Below are 7,145 nucleotides of genomic sequence, written 5' to 3'. Positions count from 1 at the left end.
TAAAGTACTGTATTACAGTACTTTATATGTGTGTGTTTTTATACCTTTGTGTGCCTATTAATGTGTAAACACATACTGTACAGCTGCTCCACTGATCCCGATCGGCTCATATGAAGATCAGGACTGCCATTATTATTGGATTTAGAAGATTAACACACACCTGCATGGCAGGACATTAGAAGGCTCTCATAATAGCGTGTGTGTGTGTTTATGCGCATTACGCACTAAACCATTATGAAAGGAAGCTAGATGAAAGAAAATTTGGCCATTTGAGCTGCTTTAACTTTCAACTTCCTGCTCATTGATCAATTCTCTCAGGGGGACAAAAGAGCCAGAGAATAGCCTTCTTACTGTAATCAACCTTCATTATTATTAAGGGACTTATCTGGATCTAAAGAGAAAGAGAGAAGAGAGGTTCTACCAATGTTCAGGCGGAAGTCGCCTCATGTAAACAGGAAAGAGTGAGGGCAGTGGATATGACAGGAACGGAGGAAGTGGAAGTCAATCCAACTTTAAACACACACTTACACAGAACTACATCCAGCCTGAAAATACAACCTGACTGAAATTTGAACTCTTCACATGCTATTTCTGATGATGCTATTCCACCACCATTATAGACAAATAGTATATAGTTGTATAGAGCACATTCTTAAGGAAGAGAGATCAGTGGCAACAGGTCTGATTTAGTGGTTCCAGTTGTACATATGTATGAAAGTGGTCAGGAGGCACGCACAACCATGAGTGTGACTCTATGTGTTAAACACAGCAGAGGATATGTCATGGTTTGTGCTTGCATTTCAGCCAGTGGGGAGGTGGTGTTGGGGATTGTGACAAGACTGATGGAAATATGAATCCAGAAATGTTTCTATCAGATTCCACCAAAAGTGTGCGGTTTGCAATGGCTGCATTTTTCAGCACAACAATAATTACGACAAAATCACAAACACACTGGCAGAGCGGTAAAAACATACCTGGATAGATAAAGAACTAACAACAAAGCTTCAGGGTGTGTTGAAGAATAAAGCGTCATACTAATATTCCTTCCAAGCTTGTTTGAATTGTACAGGCTCTGTTTTTGCCCTGTGTTTCATTAAGTCGCAGCACCTATTTGCCATTTTCCTAGGAAAATATAAAGAAATGCGGGGTGTCTAAGGCACAATAACTTCTCTAGTTTACTTTAATACAGCAGCATAGGCTCTAACTGTGATGCATGTGAATGAGGTTCATGCTGCTGGATTGATCTTTTCACATAAAAGTGTGGCTGCTCCTCTGTAGCAGCTGCAAGATCAGCTGCAAAGCCAACAAGCTGTGAGTAGCATTTCTTCAGAGATGACCTTCATATCAAGGCTTTAGCAGAATGTCGCATATAGCAGCCCCGGGGCATCACTGCAGTTCAACAAGTTGAAATAAGACTTTGCAGATCTCCCCTTCATAAAGAATTCACTATTGTGTATGTGTCACTATTTTTTCTTGCATCACAATATGTCTAAAAGATAATGATATGCTAATTTGTAAGAACAAAAATTGTGTAGATCATAAATTGTTATCCACTTGACTTATTGTGATCTATCTATCTATCTATCTATCTATCTATCTATCTATCTATCTATCTATCTATCTATCTATCTATCTATCTATCTCATAAATAAAGCAAGTCATCCCTTGAATCAGGTGTGTGTGCATTTACAGAAATGTACACACACCCGGCTCACTGACACACCTTAGCGCAGGACTGACTTTTATAAGGTGTATATTGCTTTTGGCATGGACACATGTGCAGCAGCACGCAGCAGCATGCACTGTGAAGTATAAATATCAAAGAGTGAAGGGAGCAGGAAGCCCCCTAAATCAGATAATGTTTGTGGGGAAAAGAGTGGAAACCTAATGCTCCTATTACCTTATCATATACTGCAGAAATAAGCTAGGTTGTGTGTGTGTGTGTGTGTGTGTGTGTGTGTGTGTGTGTGTGTCTGTGTGTGTGTGTGTGTGTGTGTTTTGTCTGGTTAGACTTTAGGTGAAGGTGCATACCAGAGATACTTTCATCTCACGGTCATTTTCTCCTTTAGTTTCTCTATCTCTGTTTCTTCCTACCTCTGCATCTTTCATCATCCACATCACCTGCTTCCACTTCCAACTTTTGATTCTCTTCTGGGAACCATAAGACTTCTAACTATTGTAAGGCTGTATGAAAGCGAAAACCATGCTAACCTGTTGAATTATTGAGGATTACAATAGTCTTTTTTACAGTTTTGCACATTTGGATTTTGGAAGTGTCCTGCACGGGATAAGGCATGTTAATCAAGCTATGACTGATACACGCCTATATATGGAAAATAAATCAAATTGGGGTTAAGTGAATGAATCCATGCAATGCACATGGAAAAAGAGACTGCACTTACCCTATACTGGGTTTTCAAAAGCAATGAAATACACTCCCAAGTCCATTCTCAATTCCTTTAGGTCATCTTTGAATTGCATTAAAATAAGCCAGGGAGCAGCTCTTCAGCTCTAAAACTACATTTACTTTCTTCTTTATGACAGTGTTTTTAAGATCTTACATTATGTCCTTTCCAAGTCTTGATAATTCAAGATGCAAGACCTGCCTGAACCTGAGTTTATTTGATTTTGTGTCTTAAATCAAGTAGTGTGGTTCAGATGTCTGGGGCAGCAGGTTACTGCTTGTGTTTGCCTTCTTGGCTTAACTCTGAAATCTATCATAGATCTTTACTTTGACCAAATCAAACAAATCTTTTTAAAAAATGCTCTAAATAAACAGAACAAAAAAGTGGCTTAGCACAGCCTTAACCTAAAAAAAAGTTGCATAACAGCTTTTATAGCATTCACTTGTTTGACCAGATGAGAGTCAGCCTGTTAAGACAATGACCCTAACTATACAGGGTCGTACACACCCTTACACACACAGGCCCCATATGCAAGTGCGTGAATGGATGAGCTTGTACTGAGAGGTTAGCATTTCTCCTGTGCTGACGCATTTCCTCTGCTCAACATCTCAGTTCAGATTTTTTTTTAGCAACTCTGTAAAAGCCACAACTGTGTAAATTTACACAGAAAAACCACGAGAACTTCCCCAGATGGCAACTTTCAGGGAAGTGGCTTCCCTTCGAGGTGTGTGTCATATTTATTTGCATCTTCTGTGCGCACTTTTCATACACTGTGTGTTCATCTTTCGCACCATCTTGTGCTATTTCTCTGGCACTCATGACGCTTTCCTTAAAAACTGACAACTTGAGTCAGAGGTTTTTTTTGTTGCTTTTTTTGAGCTCGCGATGGCAAAATAACTCCTAGCTGGAAAGAACTGCGGTCGCGCCTCACTGAGAGTCGTTCATCATAAGAAAAAAAAGAAAAAGAATCAAAAGGTTAACTGCTGGAAACATGGGAAATGCAGGTGCAGGAAAATTTTGAGATATTTCAGATGTCGGTGCAGTCTGCTTCTCATTTTTAACTATGTTTCAATGAATGAAGAATAAGGAGAGGAAAGAAAGCGACTCTGCTGCAGGAGCTTTTATCAGAACAGTTGGATCTGCTGCACAGATTGCACCTGTGACATTTCAGTTATACAACAGTCTCTTTAACCACAACCTTAGCAACCTTAACTTAAACCCGACTCTTGCTATGTAAGGGCTATGCAAGGGCATGATGTTTCACACCACAGCCATTTAATAATGATATAGTACAGGTTTAAATTTCTTCATGCATCTTTGCACAAACGCTGTCTTTGTTAAGTGAGTTAGTGCAAATGTGATTTTGAAAGCTGGATACTAGTTAAGTATTTATTTTAATTTGAAAAGACGGGAGGCCACTGCAGCTAGAGCGTGTGAATTCTTTGCTAAATCTAATTTTGTTGTTCTCAAGTTCACATTTTGGCCTTCGGGGAGGAAATTCTCCACCTGAGGGGAGAAGGGGGGAAGAATGGCGCCCTCTTTCAAGACCATCATTTTGTCTTTACAACAAAATAATCATGTCAAATTGTCACAGGGCTTTGTAGACGAGGTGTTGTAAGCACTGCTCGAATGAAAACTTCATATTCATTACTCTGGTGAAAGACAGTGAGCCTCATTCACAGCTGGCAGCTCCACTTCATCCTATAAGCACTTGTCAGCAACAAAGTGTCGTGGAAGTGCTTAAAGGGGCTGCTTGAAGTGTGACACCGAGACCTTATAGGAGACCAATGGAAAACACTAAGAAAGGATCACAGGACTATGAACAACGACTGGATTGAGCGTGTCTGCAAAAGGGAGGAGAAGAAGAAGAAGGAGAAAAAAAATTGAACATGCAGTGTGAAAGGCTTCCAACCCCAAAGGGCAATCTCACCGAGCTTCAGAAGAGCTGGAAGAAGAAAGCAAGAATAGAAGATGTTTTACTTTCTTGGAAGGTAAAGGAAGAAGAGCCTCCTACAGCGATATAAGGGGAAATTCCCACCTCTCAGATCAAAGTGTCTATGTGTGTGTGTGTGTTTGTGTGTGTCTGTGTGCATGAAGCCACTTCTGCACCTGCGTCTGGAGCATCAGCACCTTAGAAGGTTATTAGAAAAAAAGCTTAAAGGTGTGGAATAATAAGGGTCGTATAAACTGTGGGAAACAGACACCATCATGTTGCACCTTTGACAAGCAGACCCAAAACAATGTGATGCAACATTTTATTTGTATAGCACCAATTATAAACAGCAGTTACCTCAAGGTGCTTTGTACTGTAAGGTAAAGACCCTAAAATAATACAGAGAAAACCCCAGAACCAGGCTCAGGGGCGGGGCCTCCATCTGCCATGACCAGAATTCAGCTCTACCCTGTTCTTGTAAAAACAAAGCTGCTCATCTGGCTGATTTATTTTCAAGATGTCTTTTAAACTAGATTATACTATATGTGAGAGTGATGGTCATTTGTCAACTAACATGTTTTAACCCAAATGCACAATAATTCCCTAACCTTAACCAAGATGCTTTTAATACAAAAACCTAGCACGGGGAGAAAAAAAACTTAAACTCAAAAGGGTTTGAGTTTTTTCCCCTCCCCATTCTCCCTCCCTACACCTCCAACCTGTCAGATGCTATAAAAATAAAACTGAACTGAACGTAATTATCCGTGAGTGGTCAAACAATTTGAAATGTGAATTTCTTTTTATATTGTATCGCATTCTATCACAGCAGGTCCTATATAAGAAACCTGAAAGTTGTTGCTGGTAACATTTTCCAGCTTCTTCTTCTGTTCCATTTGTACAACTGCACTAACTGCAATAGCAGACACACATTAGGGCTAAATCTTGGCATTTTTGACATTAGTGACTCAGTCAGTGTACCGGCAAATGTTGGGTGGGCTAAATGCTGACCACTCGTCAGTACTCACAAGATATCTTGGGTATATAAGGTGGGGCTGTGACTAGATTTGGGCAGGTGGACTCCACCTGACCAATGCCATCATACTGTGTAAAATAGAGCCCATAAGAACATTGCATTAGTGCACTACTGTTTATGTTCAGTGTGAGCACCACACAGTCAGTGGAACTCTGCAGAAGTAGCATAAAAATCTCATAAAAGAGCTCAGAAAATGTGAAGTCAACAGATTGCAACAGATTAATTACAATTGAACTTTCTGTTGAAACCCTTTTCATAACAATTAACAGCCAACTTCAGTTCATTGTAACCAGACTAATGAGTGTTATCACCACTTTCCACTCCCCGATGAGCACCTTAACAGAACAGTTTGTTATAGTTTACCCTGCTGATCTTCACACACTCTGCTTCTGTTTTATTTTGCTCAGTATATTTAAACGCCACTGGTGGTGTGAGAGGCAACAAGGGTGCGGTGCTGCAGTGGTTAGCACTGTTCCCTCACAGCAAAAAGGTCGTGAATTTGACTCCATCATCTAAACGTTTTTTTAAATGTTCAGAGTGCATTAAGATGACCACACAGCAGCCAGCAGATGCAGTCAGTGGCTGATGCCGCAGAACAATGCGTTTAGAGATTCACTCACTCAAATCATGAGGTAGATGGTTTTACTCAGAAGTAGAAGAGAAAAATATCTGTTTTAACATTAGTCAGATGACGGTGGCATGGCACTTCTCTGAGCAGCTTTACAGTTCGTCTAAGATCAGTGGTTGCTCTGCCATTGCAGATTCAACAATATAACAAAGATTCCCCTGTGAAGAGATATTTAACTACAGCACAACATGAGAACAGTTAATTTTTCTTAAAATGAGAATATTTCTTCCCTCTTAATTGAAGCAGAGGTCTTATGTGGTGAAACAACAGTTGTTACTTTTTCCTGAGCAATAAAACCACAACCCATCACCCAAGTATGTAGAGGTTATAAACATTTGATACTCAAATAATTGTACACACTCAAGTCATTGGAGAAAAGTCTTATGAGGAGCTGCTTCTAAGTATTCTGAACAATTATTTTCCCTCCACTGAGATGGCTTAGGGGGCACCCAGATTTGAACTGGGGACCTCTTGATCTGCAGTCAGTTGCTCTACCACTGAGCTATACCCCCAACCACAATCAGCAAGTACATTAACTCTGCCGAACAACTCATATTTTCTCTTCAAGTCACTTTATCACTTTGAATATACTCCCCCACTATAGCCGCAGTACAATATAGGATAAGTAGTAAAACCTTCTGCCACTGAACTAAACCTCATCATACTTAGTGACTGTCAGCAGGTAGCCCAGTGGTTCCATCAGCATGTGAGTGTGTGTGAATGCTAGATGAGATGCTCAGGTATAGAAGAAAACACTGCGATGAATGCGTGTGACCTGTTTAGAGTTAAAAAAAAAAACATGAGGAGAGCTCAGTTAGAGTACAAGAGTGTTGTGTAAGCACCATGTTTAATATAATACCTGACTGATATGAAGGAACTGCAGTCAGCAGATTTCAGATCATTATTTTGCAAAGGATGCAATTAAAAAGTCAACTTTTTAATCCTATGTTTTCATATACTGTTGGGATCAGAGTGGCAACATGCAATTAAGAGTAAAACAAAGTTGCCACATTTGTAGTTTTGGAGCAGTAAAAATGTAGTCCAAGGTCACTGAGCTATACTTAATTGATTTATTCAGAAATTTACCTCAAACAAACAAACAAAACGAGCTCCAATTTAAATGTGTTCATTACTGTACTTTTATTT

General features: G+C 39.8%; 1 non-coding gene across 1 annotated transcript; it reads right to left on the bottom strand.

The window, feature by feature from the left end:
- Positions 1-6,439: 6,439 nt before the first annotated feature.
- On the bottom strand, positions 6,440-6,511 carry trnac-gca (transfer RNA cysteine (anticodon GCA)). The gene has a single exon. It is a non-coding gene; the product is annotated as a tRNA-Cys (tRNA).
- Positions 6,512-7,145: the final 634 nt, after the last annotated feature.

The sequence above is a fragment of the Perissodus microlepis genome, chromosome 6 (genome assembly GCF_051167445.1).
Source record: "Perissodus microlepis isolate ML-2025 ecotype Zambia chromosome 6, ASM5116744v1, whole genome shotgun sequence".
NCBI lineage: Eukaryota > Metazoa > Chordata > Actinopteri > Cichliformes > Cichlidae > Perissodus > Perissodus microlepis.
This window is presented reverse-complemented; position numbering and strand designations above follow the sequence as displayed.